This window comes from Grammomys surdaster, unplaced genomic scaffold (assembly GCF_004785775.1).
Source record: "Grammomys surdaster isolate TR1022 unplaced genomic scaffold, NIH_TR_1.0 61, whole genome shotgun sequence".
Classification (NCBI taxonomy): domain Eukaryota; kingdom Metazoa; phylum Chordata; class Mammalia; order Rodentia; family Muridae; genus Grammomys; species Grammomys surdaster.
This window is the reverse complement of record NW_021604563.1, coordinates 21,213,645-21,238,209: the sequence shown is the minus strand read 5'-3', so window position 1 is coordinate 21,238,209 and position 24,565 is coordinate 21,213,645.

Here is a 24,565-nt window from a genome sequence, read left to right as displayed (position 1 = left end):
GATGTACAGGAAAATGTTATCGTATCTTTGTATTTAGTTGAAATGCATATACATCTTTATTGGCTCACTTTTAACTGCTTAAAAGAGTTACAACAGTTAAAGTTAAATGTGATAGAAAATTCTGAAAGTATAATGCAATGCATTGTAGCATTAAACACTTTAGTCAAATATTATATTGTTATTGTTTAACATAAAAGAGTTTTGATTTTGATTTAATATCACATTCTTATGAACATGATGATATAATGTAATATTTTAGCTATAAAATCCATAATTAACAATTAGAATCTTACTAATGTGAAAAGGAATAAAATCATGATCTTATGTTAGACAAAATTTGATGTCAATGTTTTTATTTAAATATATAATTTAATTTTTTCCCTTTTACAGCCATGTTTTAATGTAGTGCTTTAGTACTTACCTTTATTTAAATTTTCCTTGAAAACTTCATATTTACTTCATAAAATAAAAATGTTGTGACTTCTAGTCACTTAAATTAATTCACTAGTTTTCTGCCTTGTTGAATTTTATATATTCTTGGAAAGAATGTTGTCATAGAAACAACACATACACACATACACACACATATATAGATCTTGCTTTGAAAGAGGCAAGAAAAATCAATGTTGAAATTCAAAATTTAGCACCCTCTCAAAAACTGTATTTTAATTGACAGAGAAAACTGTTCGGCAAAAGCATCATTATTTTGTGATCTTTCATGAATAGTGATTCTTTTAATTTATTTATTTATTCTTCTCTCATTTATTAGATTCCAACTGCAATTTCCCCTTCCTCCACTTCTCCCAGTTCCTTTCCCAATTCTTTCACTCCCAGATCCACTCCTCCTTCATTTCCCTTCAAAAAAGAGCAAACTTCCTGAGCTATCAACTGAATGTGGCATAACAAGCTACAGTAAGCACATACCTAATATTAAGGCTGCATGAGACAACCCAGTAGAAGGCAAAGAATCACAAAAACATGCAAAAGAGTCAGAGATAGCCCTTGCTTCCTGTTAGGATTTCCACGAAAAGAGTAAGCTACACAACTCTAACAAAAATGCAGAAGACCTACTTCAGTCCCATGCAAGCTCCCTGGAGTCTCAGAAGATCTAGGTTAGGCCCGTGCAGGCTTCCAGGTTGTCAGTTCAGTATCTGTGAGCTCCTATGAAGCTAGGTTGGTTGATTCTGCCGGTTTTCTTGTGGTGTCTGACTCCTCTGGCTCCTACAATCTTTCTTCCCCCTCTTCCATAGGATTACCCAAGCTCTGTCTAATGCTTGATATGAGTCTCTGCATGTTTCCATCCATTGATGGATGAAGTCTCTCTGAGGAGAATGGACTAGACACTAATTTATGAGTGTAGCAAAATATCATTAGGAATTATTTCATTGATTTTTTTTCCCCATTAGTATTTGATTCTATTGTGGGTCTCAGGTTGTCCAGCTACTGGTTCTGGCCCTCCAGGCTGTGTCAGGGGTAAGGTACTTCTCATGTCACAATTTCTGTACTACTTTTACCACAGGAAGCTTGCATACAAGTCAAATTGTACATCAAAGGTTTTGTGCCTAGGTTGGTGTCCCAGCACCTCCACTGGAAGTCTACCCTGGTTACAGGAGATGACTAGTTCAGGCTTCATATCCCACATTACTAGTGAGGAAAGGCTGAATGAATGCAGTGTTACAGAAGGATCTGTGGGCCCAAGTTCCACACATATGAGATTAAGGTCAATTAATCTGATGTTTGCACTCAAATGTTATCACCTAGTTCAGCTGATGTGAGGAAGTAAGACAGTTGCCTTGGTGCTGGGCTGTACAATGGGTAGTGAGTATAACCACCTCAACTTTGCTAACAAGGGGCTCAGACTACACAAACACACATGCACTACCTTAGCTCATTCATATACATATCTTTCCTACTAAACTGTGAGTGAAGGTGGAATGTAATATTTTTGAGAAAATTATTTATTTTTCAATTTTTTACAAACATATACATATGTGTGTGTGTGTGTGTGTGTGTGTGTGTGCTAAAACTTGAAAGAGTGCAAAAAGCAAAACCTTTAAAAAGGTGCAGAATCACAAATAATTTGCAGTTCAATTTACAGACCATGAGTGTCTACACATGCTAGAAAATTTTACATAGGTGAAGTCATACAATATTAACAATGATTCTCATAAATTTTTACCAAATTAAGGTCCCCCAAACTAGGAGAAAATAACCAAAATACATTAAACCTATCTCACTGTAACTACTGCTTTGGTTAGTTTTGATCATCCGTAAGTGGTTTTATATCCCTTTTACTAATATTTTCTTATTTCTATGAAAAATAAATTTTATTTTTATCCTCTTGAATCTTTTGTTCTACATTTGATGCATGTAACTGAGCATGTTTAGGGGGCACAATGTGTTGTCCTTATATTTGTGCATCTGTATCACATCAGAGTAATTTCCATATTTTTCACCTTAAATATCTTTCATTTGTTTGGGGCACAATATTCAAGGTCTCTCCTATTCTTTTAGCTGTTGTTCATTATTGATACTTAAGTTGGGTATTATATAAAAGAGAATCAAGACTTATTCTACACAATTGAAACTTAATACACATTGATATCACTCTTCTGATACTTTAAAGCATACAGTCTTTCCTAGTAACTGGTAAGTGTACTTTTATTCTTGAATGTATGAGAATAAATTGAAAACCCTAATATAGTATTTTTCTTTCCTTGTACATATTCTTTCATTTAATATCCTCCAAGCCATATAGACATGTTGGTGATATTAATTCTATTAATCCAGATTCACAAGATAATTTCAGTTTGTTTGTATTATCTTCAATTTTGATCCCCCAAAAATGTTTTATCACTTTTATTATAAAAATCTTTCATTTCTTTGGTTAAGCTATTTCTACGTATTTTTTATATAACATTTGCTCCAGATAAACTCTCACTTGGTAGCCTAGGCTACCCTGGAACTCACTATGTAGCTAAGTCTGGCCTTCAATTTACAGCACTTCTTACAGTTCTGCATTTTAAATTACTTAATTTAATTTACATCTCAGTGAAAGTTTCCTTTCCCTCCTCTACTCCAAGCTTACCTCACTGTGCATCTCTCCTCCCCCAATCCACTCCTCCTCCCTTTCCCTTCAGAAATGGGGAGGCCTCCCATGGATTGGCCTATCAACTTGCAGTAAGGGAAGGCATATCTTTTCCAATAAAGGCTAAAAGTGGCATGCCAACTACAGAGTAAGTGTCCAAAGGCAGGTAACAGAGTCAGAGACAGCCCCTGCTCCTGCTGTTAGGAGGCTCCCATGAAGATGCAGCTACACAACTGTAACATATGTGAAGACAGCCTATGTCAGTCCTATACATGCTCCCTGGATGGTGATTCAGTCTCTGTGAGAGACTATGGGCTCCTACAACTGCCTTAAGCATTGAGCCCCAGCACTTAGAAAAGATGAGGTACAACTGAAAATGGATGAAAAATAAATGACACATTTACACAATAGAGTATCACTCAGTTATTAAAATCAATGACATCATTGCAAGGTAGCATCATTGTAAGTGTATTTCTGACAATTTGAGAAACAACAAACTAGTTTTCAAAATGGCTGCACTATTTGTATTATCTTTTATTACATATAACATGCACAGATTCCAATTTCTTGAAGCCCTTGTCAACATTTGGCTTTGTCCACCTTGCTTTTTGTGATCATCTAGATGGGAATGAGATATGATAGTATCACATTATAGTTTTGATTAACATGTCCCTAATGACTAATGATCCTGAGTATATTTTTAAGCTTGTATGGTTACATCATAGCTTGAATTCACACATTAACTTTAGCAATAGCATATCAATTTTTGCAAAACTCAGATAATCAGAAAGTTATTATTCGATAGATTTCTTAAGCATGCCATATTAACAGTATTACGTTTTCCAAGCCATGAGCACATAATTACTTTGCAATGTGTTTAATTCAGATGAATTAAGTTAAAGTCAGGATTTGTGGGCTTCTTTTCCTGCATGGATAATATGCTGATGATAAGTCATTAAGAGTGCTGTGTCTTCATTCTTCCACTAGTAAGAATTGTATTTCATAGACCATCTGTTTTGTGTTGAAGAAGTTCTATCTACAAATTGATTCTTGAGTGCAATTACTTACAAAACTTGAAAGGGTAGTTAAGCACTTTTTGCATGATTTTTCATATTATCATGAAGTTTTATTCTTTATTCTAATATGAGATGCTACATTGACTTATATTCATATCTTAATACAATATTCTATTGCATTTTTCAAATAGCACATGTTTACTGTAAACAATTCGTTTTAAACAATGATGTACTTATTTTGTTAGTATATTTTGGGAAAGGTCTTTTTTTCACCTACATCCCAAAAAGGAAACTGTCATTCTTTCTTCATTTCTTTGGCTGTGGTATCAGTATTACACAGCCTTCACAGAGTGAGTTTGTAAAATGGTCCTCCTATTTCATATTATTGTTAAGAATGTTATTATTTCTTTAAATATTTGTAGAAGCATTTGGTTGAAATCATTTGTATCTGAGCTTTTTTAATGCATGGTATTTTATCACATTTTATATTTTATTACAATTTTAGTATAATTTTCTACTTACTCATTATTAGTGATTTGTATTTTCTAGGGTTTTCCCCCATTTCATCAGTTTTTTATTTGTTTTGTCTAAATTTGTTTGTGGTATTTCTCATAGTGCCTTTTGATTTTATAAAGTTTATAGAAATATTATGCATTAATTCTAGCTATAAAAAATTGCACCCTTTCTCTTTTTTTTTCTTGGTTAATCTACTGAAAGTGTCATCACAATAATTCATCTATCTTTTCAAGAAGGGACTTATTTCATTGTTTCTGTTTTTATTTTATTTTTTTGCTATTGTTTTCATATCATTTATTTCTGGGGTAATTGTCAGTGTTTTATTCTTTCTGCTTTCTATGTGTTTTTTATACTCTTCGTTTCCCAGTTTCCCATCTTTGCCAGTTGCTGGTGGCGTCTTCTATAATTTCCTCAAGGGATCCTAACAGCTGCAAACACTTAACAACTAATCAGTGCAATGCAGCTCACCTGTGTGAGTGAGCCTTGACAGCTCCAGCTGCTTTGAGTCAGGAGTTTTTATTTTCACTTTTTCCCTCACAAAAGACTTAAAAGTTAAAGGGAAAAGAACTAATAAACCTGCAAGATTACTTTCAGCTATTCGAGTATAGTTCAGAGTACAAAATATCTTTAAAATGCACTTATTTAAACATATTTCTAGCAACAAATGACTACCATATAATTGGAAAGAAATACTGTTGGCAACAAATATTGCCCAAACAACCAGAAAGTTAACTACAGATTCTAAAAGAGAAAATGCTACCTAAAATCAAAGTAAAAATTCTACTTGTAAACCTTTTTTAAAAATATAGCCGGGCGGTGGTGGCACACGCCTTTAATCCCAGCACTTGGGAGGCAGAGAAAGGCGGATTTCTGAGTTAGAGGCCAGCCTGGTCTACAGAGTGAGTTCCAGGACAGCCAGGACTACACAGAGAAACCCTGTCTCCAAAAACCAATATACATACATACATACATACATACATACATACATACATACACATAACACCCAGAAAAGAATTTACTATGGCAGTAATCACTGTATAATTGAAGTGAATGTGAAATCTTTTGAAAGAATAGAATGTCTTACCACCACAGGGCTGACAATATTAAGCATGGATATGGAAGTCAAGAAAATTATAGAGAAACAAGATATGTCTATTTTAAAAGTAAATAAGGCTACTCGAGATAATAGGTAGCTAGTGTTTATGCAAGAAGTGGGAGCTGCTTCCTCTCTTATTAGATCTTTTACTATCAACCCACACTGCTTCTGTGTGGAATGTTGGCTCAGAAACATAAAATAAGAAATCCTTGGGTCCGTTCTGTAGAGTTAGTAAGACTTAGATGTAGACAGCCTGGCTCAATCTAAGGTCCAGGTGTTCCTCATTAAATATCAGGACCTGAAAAGACACAAGGTTAGTACTATTTCTATCTAAGGCAAATAGAGCTCTAAAGGCTGGACCGTTCTTATATTAATGGTAGACATGCTTAGTGAAACCTATTTGTTGAATTTCAGGGAAATGCTAGATACCAAAAGTGGAAGGCACTTTGTGAAGTCCATTCTTCATTATATAGCTGGGGAAACTGAGGTAAAGTGTGTCAGATAGGATGGCCAGCAGTTTACTGGAATAGTTTTCTGCTAAATAAAACAGGAGCATTTTCTAGAAAAGTTGTTCATATAAATAGGTTTAGAAGACAGAATTGTGCCCAGTGGGTCACCTGAGATATTATGAAATATGTCTTCCTTTTCAGCTGTTAGGATGATGTGAGGACTATATAAGAGATGCCTTATTTCAGAAGAGACACTTTAGACAATTATCATGTTCAGACATGCTAAACTCATTTTAAGCAAAACTCAGCACCTGTTTTTATTGTAGTGTCCTTTTAGCACATTTGATTTTAAAAAGCATAAATAGTGAAAGCCTCCCTTTGCCTTACCGTCCTCATTAACAATGCAGACTTCTCAGTGTTCTTTCCTTGACAGCATATCTCAAGTCATCCCAGTATTTCCTTAAATAGGAGACTATCTACCCATTTTAGGGCATTTTCAAGGAGGTAGTTTCTTAGATTTGTTTTAAGAAAATTCTACATGGTATGATGTTTTCATGGATATTTTTGTTATTTATGTGAAATAGTGTCTCCATGTAGCCCATGCTAGTCCTGAACTCCAGATCATCTTTCCTCAGCCTCCTGAGTGTATGAGTTATAGGCATGCACCACTACCTTGGAGATTTTTACTAAGGAATTTAAAACATATTTGTTCAAAGTGGATAGAAGGAAAGAGTCTCTATGAGGAGTAAGGTGCTGAACCTGAAGCTATGAGATTACAGCCAGAAGACCCAGACCTAAGTATTCTTGCTGGAATAAGAAATATGCAAGTCATTAGCAACAAGTTCTCTGAGCTGTAAAATAGGCAGTGACTATTTCAGAGGAGTCTGTCATGCTTGTGTAAGATTTTATGTACCAATTTGTTTAATAAACTATTCAAAACAGTTGAAATATAATGTGCTGCATTAATCCACACTTCTTTTAAAGTAATTATTTTGAATACTAACAAAGAACAAAAAGAAAATCCATTTTATCTGATCATTTGTTCTGAGAAATACAGTCCATATAACTTACCTTTAGAAAATAATAGATTTTTTCTTTTTTAAAATACATTTTTTATTGAATATTTTATTTGCATTTCAGATGTTATCCCCTTTCCGAATTTGCCTCCCACCCAGGAACCCCCTATCCCATCTCCCCTCCTTCTGCTTCTATGATGGTGTTCTCCCACACATCCACCCACCCACTCCCACTTCCCTGCCCTCGAATTCCCCCACACTGGGGCATCCAGCCTTCAAGGAACCAAGGACCTCCTTTCCCACCTATGCCCCCCCTGACAAGGCCATTCTCCCCTACATATACAGCTGGAGCTGTGGGTCTCTCCCTATGTGCTCCTAGGCTGTTGGTTTAGACCCTCGGAGCTCTGGTTGGTTGGTATTGTTGTGCTCCTCATGGGACCACAAACTCTTTCAGCTCCTTTAGTCTTCTCTCTAACTCCTCCATTGGGAACCCCATGATCAGCTCAATGGTTAGCTGTGAGCATCCGTCTCTGTGTATATGTCAGACTCTGGCAGACCACTAAGGACACAGCTTTATCAGGCTTCTGTTAGCATGTACTTCCTGGCATCCACATCAGTGTCTACCATTGGTGACTGCACATGGGATGGATACCCAGGTGCAAGAGTCTCCAGACGACCTCTCCTTCAGTTTCTGTCGCACACTTTGTCTCCATACTTGCTCTCATGAGTATTTTGTTACTCCTTCCAAGAAGAACTGAAACACTCACACTTTGGTCTTCCTTCTTCATGAGCTTAATGTGGTCTGTGAGTGTATCTTGTGTATTGCAAGCTTTTGGGCTAACATCCACTTATCAGTGAGTGCATACCATGTGTGTTCTGTTGTGATTGGATTACCTCACTCAGGATGATATTTTCTAGTTCTATCCATTTGCCTAAGAATTTCATGAATTCGTTGTTTTTAATAGCTGAGTAGTACTCCATTGTGTAAATGTACCACATTTTCTGTATCCATTCCTCTGTTGAAGGACATCTGAGTTCTTTCCAGCTTCTGGCTGTTATAAATAAGGCTGCTATGAACATAGTGGAGCATATGTCCTTGTTATATGTTGGAGCATCTTCTGGGTATATGCCTAGGAGTGGTATAGCTGGGTCCTCAGGTAATGCTATGTGGGGTACAGTGCTAAACAAAGAATTCTCAACCGAGGAAATTCGAATGGCCGAGAAACACCTAAAAAACCATTCAACATCCTTAGTCATCAGGGAAATGCCAATCAAAACAACCCTGAGATTCCACCTCACACCAGTCAGAATGGCTAAGACCAAAAGCTCAGGTGATAGCAGATGCTGGTCCGGATGTGGAGAAAGAGGAACACTCCTCCATTGTTGATGGGATTGCAAGCTGGTACAACCACTGTGGAAATCAGTCTGGTGGTTCCTCAGAAAACAGATTTTTGACAAATTAGATGCCTCAGTTATTATATGAGGAATCTGAGGTTAGTAATATTAATTTCATAAAATTACTGGAAGAATTACATGAGATATATAAAAAACCTTCATACAATACTTCACTCACTGAAAGAGTTTCGTGTTTATCAATATCACATTTAACCTGATGCCACACAGTTAGTTGATTAGCACATGGACCTTTGGATAAGAGATTGTTGGGCTCTGAGGATGAGTGTGGAATTCACCTTCCAGAGTATGCTTACCCACCCTATCTTGATAATTATTTCCCCTGAAAGTTATTTGAAGTTGTCTGTCTTTATTCCATTTTGAGAACATTAGCCTTATTAGAAATATGATACATTTAACTGTCTAAAATAAATCATAGAATAAATCTGTCCTAGGGTTCTAGGGTGCATTTTTCTACTGCTTGATTTCAACAGGCAAAAGAAAATTATCCATTTCTAATCAGGACAAATGTGAATGCCTCCCTTTTCAGATTTACTGAACAAACTGATACAAGAGAAACTGATGATTTGGTAACAAAATACAGAAATCTCTAAAAGGAAGGCACCAAACTATGGCTCTGTAGGAAGCTCACTACTGGGCCACCTGCTTGCCATTTTTCGGGTCCTGGCTTCCATTCTCAGCACCGGAATCAAAAGTAAGCAAAATTCAATTGTGTAGGGGTTTGAGCATTGGAGAAAGAAGGAAGTAAAGTCAGGATTCAGCATAGCCCTTTGGCAAATTTATATGGTTTCAACCTCTCTGAGTTGGCTCTTTTCTACTTTAGTAAGTGGTACTTAAAGTTCGGAAATTGATTCAAGGAAGGAAATAAAGGCAGAGAATGCCCTATTCTGGACATCTATCTATGATGAGTATTTACATTAGCTGTCAACTGTGCTGGAGGTGCACCCCCAATGCAACAGTGCACCAACTCTGTCATTACTCCCATTTTATCAGTGAAGAAAAAAATCTATTACAGAATGGTAACTTGACATCATATCCTTTTTTGGATATTTAGGGGACAGAATCTGTTTATAGTCACAAGTTGAATTTCATGTATAAGAAAATGTAAGACTTAAAGAAAAAAGTTATGAAAGTCAGTAGAGGGGAACAAATGAAGATTTGAGTAATGAGCCAAATCTTCATGTAGTCTCAGTATTTTCTTATTTAGCATATGAGAACAGTAAGACTTACAACAGAATTTTTCTATGACCCACATAGTATTTTCTTTGGTATGTTTATGCTTGTTTAAGTTAAAGTTCACTCTATTACATGTCTTTAACTAAAAACCTCCTCTTTCCCTTTACTGTGATAGACAAAGTCATGAATCATCTACAATCTACTATGGAGATATCGAAGCACAGGAAAATACAATGGGTTTCTCTCTGCTCGAGTATTAAATTGAGGGGGGGGGTTAGGCTTTATTCTAATGCGTGTTTAATAGTTCCTTTCCAAACACACCTTTAAATCTTTTTTCTTCCTTCTTAATTTTTAAAAACTAAACTTCAACAATACTGAGGAAGAAACAGAAGACCTAGAATACTTTCCACCACGTATGGCTGTGACTCAGTCAGTTACTGGTAGCTTAGTAACAGAGTATGTGGCTGACCTGTTCAACTTCCTCTACCACTGTATTTCTCTTAGAAACCTTAAGGATTCTTCACAAGACACCTCATCCATTCTGCTCATAACTAATTTTTTCCTGCGGAGTTCTTGAAAGCTACCAAAAACATTGAGCAATACTCAGTATGCAGAGATCTCCTAGTGGTAGGAACTAGCATGTTATAAAGTCTTCAAGTAGCTAATGCTTGACCAGTATAACGTATGTAATTACTTAAAATCCTAAACTGAAAATTACTACATGCCAGTCATTATTAAAAGTATTCAGCATGTATCTACTTATCTTTACTTATATTAATTTGAGCAGAAAATATTTTCTCACACAAGCCTCAAGAGGTAGCTTCTCATATGAACTCCCTTTTCTCTCTGATAGCAGTGGAGCAACTTAGCTAGCAACTTCTCAGGTAATCCAGGCCTGGAATGCATTGTTCAGCTTCTGCTGATTCCCAGCTTTCAGGCAGCTGCTTCAGCTTCTCAAACACTAGGAAGTCATAACAGGATTTTATTTTGCCCATGTACTTTCCTTTTTGAATTCCAAATGTGTATTTTAAGTGAACTTGGCTACTAGTTTTATTGATGGGTTCTTTGTTTAAGACTAACTAGCCATGGTGCTCTGCAAGTATCCTGTCTCTGCTGTCATCCTCACTATACATTTGTTTGTGCTTGAGATTGAATTTAGGGATTCATGGTTGCATGACAAGTGCTTCATCCACCCAGCTGCCTCCTCGGCCCCTGAAGCAGAATTAAAATGAATTTCATATAATATATTTAGCAAGTTATTATCATTCAAATCAAGTTATGAATGTTTCACCATCTTAGGAAAATAAGGAAAACATGAGACAGCTCATCATCCCTTCCTATACATTGTTTTAACATTATGAGTTAATGTGACCTACTCTTCAAATTAATAGAAATTATTTTAATATCATAGTGTATTTAATAATATTATATATAGAAATAGCCTGTTTTGTAAATTAATATTGTATTTATGAAAAAAGATGTCTGTCTTTTGTTCACATTAACTAATTTGAAGCTTTCTTGTTACACAACTCTTTTTTTTTTTTTTGGTTTTTTTTGAGACAGGGTTTCTCTGTGTAGTCCTGGCTGTCCTGGAACTCATTCTGTAGACCAGGCTGGCCTCTAATTCAGAAATCCGCCTGCCTCTGCCTCCCAAGTGCTGGGATTAAAGGCGTGCGCCACAACCACCCGGGATTACACAACTCTTTAAACAGAAGGAACCAAAGTTAAAAGTTGTGTATACAGGTTTAATTTTAACCAGGGTTTCTAAAATTTTTAATTTCATGCTTTCTAGGAAGTGAGAAAACACCAAGAATGGTATTTGTACAAAATATTAGATGCTTTTCAGTGAAAGTAGAAGTCAGCCTTTAAATGAGATAAGAAAATTACTGTCACAGAATCTAGTGTCATTGATGGGCTATTTTATCTTAAACTTTATTTTAAGAAATTATTACAAATGAAAAACAAATCATACACCAAAATCAACCAGACCCCAAAGCTGTACAATTCAATAATCTATACTGATGGACTATTTTCATTAAAACAAAACCAAAACAAAATCAAACAAGCAAACAAATAAAAACATCCTTACTTGTTCCACACAAAATCTAGTTACAAAACTTGACCTTGAGCAATCTACATTTTTTACAGGTCCCAAACCTCTCACTTGTTGCCTTACAGCCAAATGTATCTGGCCAATTATAAATCCTCTTCCCACTTAACAAACACTTCTTAACAGGATGATTTCCCAATAGATGTTGTTTCAATCTTGCCTCTTTTATTCTATTAAACGCACTTCCTGTCTAACTCTCCTGTACCCAGGTGAAATGAAAACGAAGGCAGGGAATTTCCTTTCTGCAAATGTCTTAAAAGATTTCGTTATTTTTATGGGACTTCGTGTTGTCTTTTATACCTTTTATATGAAATTTGCTAAATAGATTCAGTAAGCCTTACTTGAGTAATTTTGATTCCAAGTTCTACTAGCCAATTTAGTTTAACATTGCCTTCTCATTTTGTACAAGCTGGCTGTTGATAAAAAGATAAAGAAATATATGCTAGCTCTAAGTTAAGAACTCTTTGTTGATTCCTAAATTAGTCTGGATGCTGGAGTGGGTATTAAATAGATAATTTCCCAGTGTTTTGCACAGCAGTATATGCTTCTCAATTCTTGTTTTCAAATGCACTGACTGACTCTCTCTTTACTGTGTATCAACAGTGAACCACAATAAAATCGAAAAGCAGATTCATTATAGCAACTTTGTCTTAGGAGATGTCTGGCAGAAGCCTCCTCCTTCTGAGCATTCCCACATTTTGTCACATTTGAACTATGATAACTATTGACCCAAGTAGACAGAACAATCATGGCTTTTGTTCAGTGAGCACTCAACTGCATAAACCTTTTTATACTTTTATGAGGACAGGAACACACTTTCCATCTCTCCCTGGGGTGGGGGGAATCTCCATTTCAGTGATAGCAATGGGGTACAAAGAAATGTAAAACTTCAGAGTCAGAAAAAAAAAAACACTTCTGTGTTTCATAAAATGTTGCCCAAATTATCTTGTTATCCTCTGGCAGTGCTAAAGCATAATTTTGTTAATTTGAGTTAATCTTTATTACTTCAAAGCCATGCTTTAAAATACTACTTAAATTTGTCTAAATTTTAAATAAAATCCCCTATTTAACTTGCATCCAGATTTTAAGGCAAAATAAGAAACCCTTGTTCTGTGGACTTGACAGCATAATTCTTAAGGTTACATGTAACACATTAACACAGCTGTGGCTAATAACTACACTGTCTCTATTATTCTCCAATGATATGAAATTAAAATGAAGTGGGAATGTTTATTCCATAATTCATAAACATGAGTAGATAATAAATTGTAAGGATTTGCTTGAAACCAAAAGGCTTCCCTTATTCAGTGAAAACGAGAGATAACTTGATGCTAAATTTGTCCAAATAGGCAGATACAACTTACCATCTGGTCAAGACATTCAAATATACAGAGAATTATTTCAACCTTTAAATGTTCAGGTTCCATGAGACATTATGTTCTTATTCACAGGGTGAATTGACTTGGCCTAATTTGACAAGTTATTTTTATGTGAAGACAGATTTTTTTATGGGAAATTTTAGATAAGGCTATTTTGGGTTTGTTTGCTTCTACTAATTTTTTAAATAAAAAAGTATTGGGGCTATTTTAGAATCTGCATGCTAAAATTCTTTAGTCTTGTTGATGGTACTATTTCCATTTTAAAATATAGCCCTATCATATTTAATCATCTCAATTAAAAAAATTCTTTAACTTGTTTGTACCAACTGCTAATTTGAAGCAAATCAAATTATTGAAGGAAGTTAATTCTGAAATAGATAAGTATCATGTCTTAACATGGCACCTGACATCTGTTTTGTTTGAAATAAGATATCTTTTATTCAACAGACACAAGCCAATCAACAGTAGTGCATAGCAAGATGCCATAACTAAATGTATAAGGATAAGTTATTCACGTGGGTTTGCAAATTGATCCTCAAGATGTTAGTGACTTTGGGAAATGATGGAAAGAAAGGTAGCAAATGTAATGAAACCTAGAACTACAAGAATTTAGTGTTCTTAATTTGCCCTCCAAATGCATTCATTCACTGAGATACTGTGCAAAAGAAGTGCAGACTACAGATCATACAGTGACTTAGAAATTATAATGCAGATTGCCAGAGTCATTTTAATATATTAAATTGTAGTTACTGCTGTTGTTATTACAGAACCACAAGAAATCTACTACTAGGCTACTTCCAGACCTCTATTAGAGTATTGAAACTATAAGAACTAGTCACAGATTATTCCAGGAAGAACCTTTTGGCAATTAAGAAGATTCAGATTTGTTGGCTATCAAGGACTGATGGGCCATTAGATAAAGGTCTGAGAGACTGACTCCAAAAACATGAACAACTGTTCAGTTCCTACTTTGTTTTCTCATTGAAAAAAATAAGTGCACAAAATGTTTCAGGGTAACACTGTGTGCTTTGCTGAGTGGAGCTTTACAGAGTTCAGCTCTCCTGAACCAAAGTTTTTTGAAAATGACCCCAGAGCAGTGATTATCACCCTTCCTAATGCTGCGACTCTTTAATACAGTTCTTCATGTTGTGGAGATCTTCATCCATAAAATTATTTCATTGCTAACTCGCTACTTTTATGAATTGTAATATAAATACCTCATATGTAGGATATATGATGTGCGACTCCCTGTGAAAGGGTTATTTGACTCCCCAAAGGAGTTGCAAACTACAGGTTGAGAACTACTGTTTCAAAGCCTCACGAAATGGAGATACCATTTCTGCTAATACCCTAGGAATTGTGACAAGACAAATGAGAATGGGAAAAGGGAGTTCTAGCCATACTGTACTTAAAAGGTGCAACTGAATTGTTCTTCTCTGTTGAATTGTTCTTTAAAATCACCCGTTTCCTACTCTCAGGAGCCAAGTACTGTGTGCAGAGTCACATTCTCTCTTCAGCTATCACTTTCTGCCCATCCTACTTGTCTTTGAGTTTCATTCCTACTTATTTCAGATTTTAAAGTTTAGAGATGAAAATAGAATTGTCCCCAGGCTTTTCACCCATTTGTAGCAGCCAGGAGGTCCTGTACTCTACTTATGGTAGCACTAATTCAGCCAGCCCCATTCTATGACCATTACCTCACTGAAAGCTTATACCAACAAAAGCTCGTTCACAGTTGGGTACAGTTTATCACTGGATGTGTTTCTTACCACATGCTGGTAGGTGATTGCCATCATGAGTACTTCATGCCAAATTAAAATCTGCTGCCTTCCATTTGGTAAACATTGATTTTTCTCTCCTTCCCCCACTTTGGCAGAAAATACTGACTATGTACACTTGAATTTTCTCTAACAGTTTCTTTAGCTGAGCTTCAGCTATGGAATCTGTGGTTGTTAGTAAATGCATTTAGCCAAGAAAGTTTTGAACTCATTGAAAATTCCATTGTAGTGAAGAGTACTAAGGTAAAGTAGCTTCCAAGAAGACTTAAGATCAAGAACTTTGTTTCACATGACTTTTGTAATGACACATCTGGGATTGTAATTCCAGATGCATACTGCATCAAAAGAGTGTGGTGAGTGCATTATTAACAGATAATGTAATTAGAGGATTATGCATTATATGTGGCCTACAAAGAACAAATTTAGCTCTTAAATATTTATTAAATTAGAAAAATAAAAGACATTTTTGTGATTATCAGAAAAAAAGCAAAATTTGAGGTGTTGATTACAATTGAAATGCAGAATAAGAAGAAAGTGATTCCTACAAGTTTTGTTATTCATTTCACATTCCAAAAGGTCAGATATAGGGTCGACCTTGCAGAAGTTGTGTAAGAATTGACATGTCTGTGAGTATATCACATAAAAAGGGAAAACAGTCTGAAAAAAACACAGCAGAGAGAAAGTACAAAAACTAACTGCTAAAAGTGGATAGAAATATCTGCAGACAAAAAGTACATTAAGACCAATCAGATGAAAGTAAAAGGCACTGAATCATTCTATGTATGTTTAGTTCCTTAACAATCTAATGTAAACAAACAATTAAAACAAACCCTAACAAACTATTATAGTTGGGTTATGGTAATAAGTTTAGCTGACACTACACTAAAAACAAAATTAAACATAAAACAAAAAACCATACACAATTTTAAAAGGTTAACATTAATACTGATTAAATGCTTAGTTCAAAATCTTAATTCTCAAAGTGTATATTATAACCACCCATAAGGCTTATAAAAGGATTTCAAAGTTCATTGGATTTTTTTTTTGCAGTGATCTTGCTTCAGTTGGTCTCTGTTGGGTCAAAAGAGAGTATTTCTAACAGGTTCTTCCATGATGGTGATGCTGCTACTCCTAGGTTACACTCAGGAGGAAGAGTATATCAATCTGAGAAAACAATCTTATATAATAGTTCTGAGACAGAAATCAGTTTCCTATTTTAAGAGAGCGATGTAGAACTCAGAGGTGGTAGGATTTTTTGTTGCATTAATTGTGATGATGGAATCAGAGATGCTTGCATGCATTCAGACCATGTCAAATAGCACAGTTATATGTCTGTAGTCTTGTATATCAAGTACAACTCAACAAATACATCTTGAGAAAGGAGCAATGAGGAGGCTTCTGGCCAAATCAAATTTAGAAAAAGGGCTCAAAATCGAGAAATAAAGTCAGAGCTATGTAAGAGTGTGGATGAAATAAAGGGCTTGGGAGCACACTAAAGGGACTTGCATTTTGTCTAAAAGTAAAGATAATCTGATTTTCTATTTTACTGCTACAGTGAGAGCAAATGAAAAGAGAGTAAGGAGAAAGAGCAGAAATGACTTGGAAGGATGTTGCAGCAATGAAGGCTTGAGATAATTTATTAAAGATCTTATACAGTAGTGGAAGTGGAAGTATTAGTATGTGGAGACAACATAACTTTCTGACAAGACAAAGTATATTATTGAACAGCAGCTAAAACAGTCAAAGATGTTACCAAAAATTTTATTTGGAGCAAAGAAAAGGATGAAGATACTGCCTGCTAAAATAGGATGGCTGTGGGTAGAACAAACTCAGGAGAGGAAACTAAGTCTTCAATTTAGGGTATGTACAATCTCAGATTTATAACCTGATAGTGACTATCGTAATAATATCTTATAACCATTCATTATGCACTTGTGGATAAATTATCTCAGTGCGATGAGTCTTAATTAAGTTCACATGGCTAAGACTGGCAGTCTTCCACACTAATCCTTGAGAGACTTGAGGCCCTAGGGAGTAGGGAGGCCTAGTGGGGTGGGGGTTGGGGGGAACATCCTCTTGAAGACATGGAGAGGAGGAATGGGATAAGGAACTATGGGAGGGAGGACTGGAAGGGGACAATGGCTGGACTTTATAAAGATAAAAGTAATTTTAAAAGAAAAGGTAAAAAGACTAGCAGTTCTCTAGGCCTTCCATATGTAACAGATGTGTAGCTTGACGTTCATGTGGGTCCTGAACAACTGGAACAGGGCTATCCCAAAACCTGTTGCCTGTACATGGGATATGTTCTACTAGCTGGGATGCCTTGTATGGCCTTAGTGGGAGAGAAAGTGTCTAGCCTCACAGAGACTTGGAGTGCTAGGGTAGGAGTATACCTGTGGGGCTTCTCACCTGCTCAGAAAAGAAGGGGAGGGGGTAAGCAGGAAGGATTATGGGAGGGGTCACCAGGAGGTGGGCAGTGAGCAGGATGTAAGATGAATGCTTAAAATAGTAAAATAAAAAAACAAAGAGTAGTGATCCTAAGAATAAGCTGTTTTTACATTGTTCTGAATGATCAACCATTTCTGGTATTGTAGTAGGCCAACATAAAGTACCTTTAAGATTTGTTTTAAGCCAAATATATTATTATTGACATCATATATTTAAAATATTGCTAAAAGAATCCAACTCTACTTCTACTCCACCCAAATCTACTTTGATTAAAGATTTTAAACTGAGCAGCGGTAAAGGAACTTAAAACAAACTACTGATGCTCACTTTAAAATCTTTAATCAATGTAGATTTGGGTGGAGTAGAAGTGGAGTTAGATTCTTTTAGCAATATTTTAAATATATGATCTCAGTAATATTTTTGGTTCTCAATCTGAAAAACACATTGTTGCTACAAATACTTCCATTATCCTCAGTCTTATATTGAAATAACTTACATCTTCTAAGTATGAAAGCATTTGTTGAACACTGGTAGAAATAGTGTCCTCAAAGGCTGAAATAAGTAGAGATATTTGGGCTATTCTTTCAGCAGCTGAGTCAGTACTATACTCTAGTGACACAAAGCATTTGAATTCTGACCAGAGTTGCTACTATTACTATCTTCCTGTATATCTGGCCACGTCATTACTCCTTTCTGGGTTATAGTTCTCTTACTTATGAAACTAAGGTTTTGGCCTCTGTGACCCCTATATTTACTCACAGTAATTACACTTAGGTCAATTTCATTCTTTAGGAAAAAATCCAAGATTGATCTCTTTTATTATTTGTTTCACCCAGCTTCCTTATGTGTCTATTTATCTGAGTAACTGGTTACATGTGAATTGATTGATATCCACCATTGGAACTTGGCATCTCATATTTGAAAGATAAAACCAAAAACAATACAACAGAGTTGGTACTGTAGCTCAGTTGTGGAGTGCTTGTTTAGAATGCATCTTAGTTGGGATTTTATTTTTCTGATACAACATCGCTGAGCCCAAAAATGACCCGGGGAGGAAAGGCTTTATTTCAACTTACAGCTCTTAGCTTAGACTCTATCACGGAGTGAAGGTCATAGTAAGAACTCAAGCAAAGTCATAACCTGAAGGCAAGACTGAAGCAAAAGTCAGGGAGGAATGCTACTTACTTAGTGACTTTTTTCTCCAGGGCTTGTTTAGCCAGATTTCTTATAGCACCCATCCCAGGGGTGACACCACCCACAATGAACTTGGCCTTGCTACCTGAATCATCAAGAAAATGTACCACAGGCTTGCACATAGGTCAATCTGATGGTAGCATTTTCTCAACTGAGGAGCCTTCTTCCAAAATGACTCAAGTTAGTGTTGAATTGACATGTGAAACTAGCCGGGACAGTATGTATAAGGTCCTGGGTTTAATTTATCCATATGAAAAAATCACAGATATTGGGTAAGTATACCAAACGTTAAGGCACAGCTTTGTATCCTTTTTCTGACTCCATTATTAGCCTTTTGATTCAATTGTCACTTGACCTCAGAAAATTTTTCTTCTTGGACATAGGAAACTACTCTTTATCATACCACACATCTCAGAATAACATATATAAAACTATTTATATAGGCTGCGGAATAGCGTTGTTGTGAACATAAGGGCATTTACTTCTTTCCCAAGCACCTTTGGAGATAGCAAGCTATCAAGGTGTATACTTGAATTCCTAGAATAATGGAGGCAGAGATAAGAGGATATTTCAAGTTCATTGGTAAGCCAATCTAGTGAGGCAGTAAGAGACTGTCAAAAACAATCTGAATGGTTCCCATGGAATGATATTTGAGACTGTGTACTGGGCTCAAATGCTGTCTATATACCATTCATATACATAATCACTTGGGAAATAGTAAAGTGGTTTTCAAGTACAAATTGAATCAGTGTATCTTTTAACCTTCATCCGAGAAAAAATTTCTTGCGCTGGATGGGTTAACAGAGAGTCTCCCAACTGATCAACATGAAGAGAATAATCAATTCAGGAGTGTTCAGTCCTAAATTATACATAGATAGATAGATTAGATATAGATATAGATATAGATATAGATATAGATATAGATATAGATATAGATATAGATATAGATAGATATAAAATAGATATATATAATGTATATATATCATTATATCATATCATATTATATCATATCATATCCCTCCTCAAAAGGCTCAGAGTTCATCTCAGAAGAAAGAACAGAAAGATTGTGAGAACCCAAGGTGATGGATGATTTTAAAGTAACAGTGTAAAGTTGTGCATATGAAGTCACCATGATTGTGGCAGCACTCATGAGGTCCAGGCAAGATTAAACCAGACAATATATAAACATGGAAAGTTGGCACAAAATCCTACTGCCAGCTGAGGAGCACTGGAATTTGATAGTTGTCAGCAGAGAGAGCGAGTTTTCTTAAGTGGTTTGACTCCTGGTATATCAATCAAACTGCAGGGAGGACCTACACCCAAGAGAAGTTTGCCAAAACAAATTGGACTTGAAGTTGAGTGGATAAAGAAGTAAGGGTAGAGAGGGTATATTTGGGGAAGGGGAATGATTGTGGCCAAAATACACTGTAGGAAATTCTCAAAGAAACAATAAAATATTTTAAAAGGAAATAAATAAAAAGTGGGGGATGAATATATCACTGAGTTGAACATACTACCAAATAAACTTGGCCTCTTCCTAATGTGATACAGAAAACATTAAAAATCATATGTGACATTAGCATATTTTCAATTCTTTGAGAAGTTAGCCCTCATCCTATGCAGGTGACTAGATAATCCTAGAAGGTCTTCAGATAAGTTTTTTTAAAAATTTAATGTAGTTAACGTTTGTAGGCTCCTCTCCTAGACTCCTATCTTAGGGATATAGTTATTATCCTTTGAAGATTTCAAAGATTAGAAGATTTCACCTTGGGATCTAATAGTCCATGCATAAACAATCTGATATCATTCATAGTATCTACTTAAATCATTTTAGGCTTGTTTTTTCAACTATGAAAGGAGAAACATTATATTTATACCATACACATGCTGAATGATCAAATAGATTGTAGAAAAATCACATAGTACAGTGTTTAGAATATTGTAAGAAGGAGAGATGTAGTTGTCCTACTTAAGTGATGTAATTTGATTGATAGTCAGGGTTTAAAAGGCTTCTAAGTCTCTTCTTCACAGATAGAAATATATCTGACCTTTTATTAACACCATCTCATTCTCCAAAATGCAAATATCCAAAAGGAACTTTCTTACAGAATATAAGGTTGTATATATAATCCCACTCCTGGGTATCTACTTTCAAAAAAAAAAAGAAAAGAAAAGGAAACATATGGATGAGTTGCAAATGAAAGGAATACAAAAGGAAGATGAAAATTTTTCTCATCAATTGTGTAAGATCTTGTTGGGCTGGATTGAATGATGGATGGTAAACTTAACTGAAACTATGGGTAAGACAAATAGCAGTAGGCAATGCAGGGATATTGGGATCTGGGACTTGAAAGAATCTTCCTGTTAACATAATTTGATAGCTGCTAAAAAGTAGGCAAAATCTCCCTGTACCAACTTAATAAATATATGCTGCCCTGGATGTCGCTGTAATTAAACAATGTGGAATCTCATTTAGAGATGGCTTGTCTCTGACTTAGAATTTCCTCCTGAATTTCCTTTGTTAAGAAAGGACTGCCTTGACTTAAGTAGCACCTACTTAGCTTATGCCTGACTAATCACATGCAAATGAAGATCAAATAAACTCCACCCTCACACAAGGCATCAACAGGGGGTCAATTTCCAGCCTGGAAATAATAACCTAACAAGTGTGCTCTCCCCTGGGGTGGAAGTCACTGGCTGCCTCCTGTGTTTTTTGCCTCTCTGCAGATGGTGTGTGTTTGGGGCTGCTCTTGGGAGGTCATTAAGCTACAGAGGGGACATTTGGTGCCTTTTGCTGTTTTACTTAAGAAAAAGCAGAGATGAGTTTTGAGGTGAAAGCTTCCTCCATATAGATACAGTGGCCAGTGACATGCATTGCCTGTTTTGCCTTCCAAAATGGATATGAGTATAACAGACTTCCCCTGACTTTAAACACAGCAATCTGAATGAATAAACAGCCTCAAGGCTTAAAGGTGAAAACTGTCATGAGAGTTCATCTGGATAAAATTGGCAAATTTAGAGTGATGATGATTATTCTAAAATGAAGGAGAGTGATGTACATTTATTCATGAAAAAGTTATTTTAATTCGCTTTTCAGGAACAGTTTGCATGAATTCCTTGCTTAAGACTACAAAAAACATCTGGGACCTTGAGGTAAATTGAACAAATCATGATCCATTTTCAAGATTATCAATTTAAAGCTTGGGGAATTAAGTGACATATCCACAAGTGTATGGTTAAGAAGAAAGTAGAATTACAGCACAACACCACAGTGATTCCTGTCTGTTTTAAAGTTTATGCTAGGAATACATTTCTCATCTTCTCAAGCAGAACTAAAGGAAGAAATAGTCTACTTTTTGAACTTAGCATCACTCCCCACTTACAAGAGCTCTTTCATTCTCTTCTAAGTCTAGTTTTAGAACTTGATATCTCATAATCTATAACTTTGACTTGACATAAAGGGTTAATTAGGTAGTACAAGGTCATGTGTTCTCAGTACAAATCGAAAATAGTAATTTAGAATTTGAAAACCTTGGAGAAAATTCTCAAATTTTGCTTTTGCATTTATTATAAAGAATAAATTAAAGGAAAAATAAATAAAAAGTATTTTGATAGTTATTATAAAAATAAGAAAATGGAAAAGAGAATAAATCACTTAATAAGCCTACAAGCTATCTAAGTAATATGTCTAGAGTCCTTTCTAGAAAGACTTCAGGAGAAAAATACTTTATTACTGCTTGCTTACTCACCTAAACACACACACACACACACACACGAACGCACATGCATATGTGTGCACACACACACTTACTGAATCAGTGAATTTTATATAGTTTCCCTAGTAACTCAGGCCAAAAACTAAGACTTATCCTTCATTCATTTTTCTCATTTGAACACTCAATGCATCAGTAAGTCCTATTGTTTCTGCATGTCCAAACTATAACTAGAACCAATAATTTCATTTAACGACTACCTCATTTACATGAAAATTCTGCATAATCTCGCCTACCCAACACACAGTAGTATAAAAAATATATGCCACTTAAATTAACACCTTTCACCATCTTCCCAATATACTCTTCGATATACTCACTAGACCCTACAAGATCTAGCTTTCTGCCTACCATTCATGATCCTGTTACATAATGCCCCCATATGCTCAACATTCTTCAATTATACTGAAGTTTCTTTGTTTCCCTTGAAATGTGAAATGTGATCTTTGGTTTTTGGTATCACTTTTCCCTCTCAAATATCCTTAATTTATTCATTCAGAGTATGTGTTTCTTCTTTAGATGAGCTCCCTTCACTCTGAAAGCTCTGCATTCATATCCTTAATTATTATTTCCTCTCTCCTCTCTTCATTTTATTGATATCGTAACAGTTAATAGTCATCTGGTTTCTTGTTTCACTTATATACTTGGTCTCCATTTGCCAAAATGTAAGCTGTGTTAGAGCAGGGATTTCATCTTTTTAGATCAATGCTGTATTCCTGAAATATCAAAAATACCTAAATATGCCCAGTGTATAGCAACAGTACACAGTAGCTGAAAGAAAGAAAGAAAGAAAGAAAGAAAGAAAGAAAGAAAGAAAGAAAGAGGGAGAGAGAGAGAAAGAGAGAGAGAGGGAGGAGGGAGGGAGGAAGGGAGAAGGGAGGGAGGGGGAGGGAGGAAAGGGGGGAGGGAAGGAAGGAAGGAAGAAAGAGAAGGAAGGAAGGAGGGAAGGAAGGAAAATTATAGTGGGGAGAGTCACTATTAAACATTGGATGAAGGTGGCGGTAATATGCTGGATGACTATAGTTGACTGAGTTCCATATTACAAAAGGATGCTCAGATACTCTTTAAATGTGGAGAAACATTATGAAGGACCAACATGTTCATTAGCTTGTCAAAGTGTTCTTTAGAGAAATTAGAGAAACAATGAAATAGTTTCCTTGTTTAGATACAGTCTTTCTTAAATTTCTTGCAAAGATACATTTCTTTTAATCCATACTTATTCCTTTGCCACAAAATATGGTATGACTTATTGGCAAAAGTGCTGGTAAACCAATAATATTTATTAAGTTCCTGAGATACACTCCAAGGTTTCTTGATTAAATTTTTCATATAAATTAAGCTGGTCATTTACTTATGGAGTATGAAGTATCTCTGTGAATGCATTGTTGTCAGTATTTTTAAAAAAATAGAAGCCATGATAAATGTTCTAAATACCACATAAATCTCTAATGGTAGTATTTTATATACCATGATAGAGCACATATTGATTCCTCTCAATTTATCTAAGGACAAAAGAAGATAAAATGGAAGAAACTGAAATATTTCTTCTTCAGGTACTCATGATTTATTAATCTCCCATTTATTTATTTGTTATTGTTTTCTGATCATCTGCCCCCTCATTTTATATATGTATATATATACATATATGTATATATATATATATATGTCTATGTCTATGTGTATATATATATATATATATATATGTATATATGTATATATGTATATATGTATATATGTATATATATCTCCCAAGAAGTAATTTCAGGGAAGAATCTAGATATTAGACTAGAATAAAGAAGTACTTTCAAGCAGGAATCTAAATTTTAGGCTAGAACAAGGAAGTAGGCTTCAGACATGAAAATGACTTTGGGGCTAGGACAGGGAAGTAGGCTCAGATACTTTGGTTATCCTGATAAGCCTTTAGAAACAGTGATCAAGGGAGTGCTTACAGAATTTTATTTATTGCCTTGCTTGTTCTTTGACCATTTGTGTTTATTGTCTTGCTTGTTCCTTGACTGTTTGCATCTATTATACTGCTAGTTCCTCAACCTAGAACTTACCTTAATACTTGCATGTAATTAAAATGGTATAAAAGCAAAAAGGAGAAGGGGGA